The following is a 1,106-nucleotide window of genomic DNA, read 5'->3' on the forward strand; positions in this document are numbered from 1 at the left end:
TGAGCTATAGGCGCCGAGCCAAGCAAGCATATTTTCTACAAAAAGATAGAAAATTTAGCTGGGCACTATGGTGTGCACCTATAGTCACAGCAGTGAGCTGTGATGATGCCTCTGCACTCTAGTCAGGGTGACAAAGCATGATCTTGTCTCCAAAATACATAAGACAAGCCCTGTCACCAAGAACTTTATATATAGTTTAGCAAGTAAGACAGATAATCATTGATTGCTAGTTTCCCATTCCTGACTTTAGCAGATAATTGACCTCTTGGTTCATGAAGAAAGTGTAAGCATGAATTTTCTCAAAATTTATTCTCTCTATATAAACATCTTTTTGGGGGGAGGTGCCTGTGGCTCAAAAGGGTAGGGCACCAGCCCCCTATGCCGGAGGTGGCAGGTTCAAACCCAGCCCCGGCCAAGAAAAAAAACAAAACATCTATTTTTCACCAATTTATCTTCTTCCTCCTAGGAGAGAAATATTTTTTCTTTGCAAGGCCAATCGTGCTACTTGTGCTCTCAACTTGTTCCTTTGACTTTTTGTTCTTTTGATATTTTATCTTCAGTCTCTCTTGGTATCCTTATGTCAGCTTACAAGCATGTTTAAGTTACATCTGCTTCACCCATTTTGAAAAACCTCTACTTCCTCTTCAATCTACCAATTTATTTTTTTTCCATTTTCAAAGTTAGTGGAAGTGATTTACGCTCATTTTTCTCTTCCTTTATTCAGCCCTTGGTCTACTTTGTTCCACACCCATTGTTTACCAAAATTTTTCTCATTGATATCAGCCACCTGGTTGCTGGCTCCAGTGATCTTTCAGTCACTAACCTCTTGGACCTCTCTGCTATAGTATGCTGCTGTTTATCACCACATCTTAAAAGTCTTCTTCCCATAGATTTCGACGTTGATACTCTGTTGGTTCTTCACATTTGCTATTCTTTTTAGCCTCTTTCATAATCACTCACTTCTTTCTCTGTCCCTTGAATGTTTTGTTTTATTTTAATTTATAAAGAAATTTGGCTCGGCGCCTATAGCTCAACCGGCTAAGGCGCCAGCCACGTACACCTAAGGTGGCGGGTTCGAATCCCCAGCCCGGACCCGCCAAACAACA

Source organism: Otolemur garnettii, unplaced genomic scaffold (assembly GCF_000181295.1).
Source record: "Otolemur garnettii isolate 467f Iridium unplaced genomic scaffold, OtoGar3 scaffold00043, whole genome shotgun sequence".
Taxonomy (NCBI): Eukaryota; Metazoa; Chordata; class Mammalia; order Primates; family Galagidae; genus Otolemur; species Otolemur garnettii.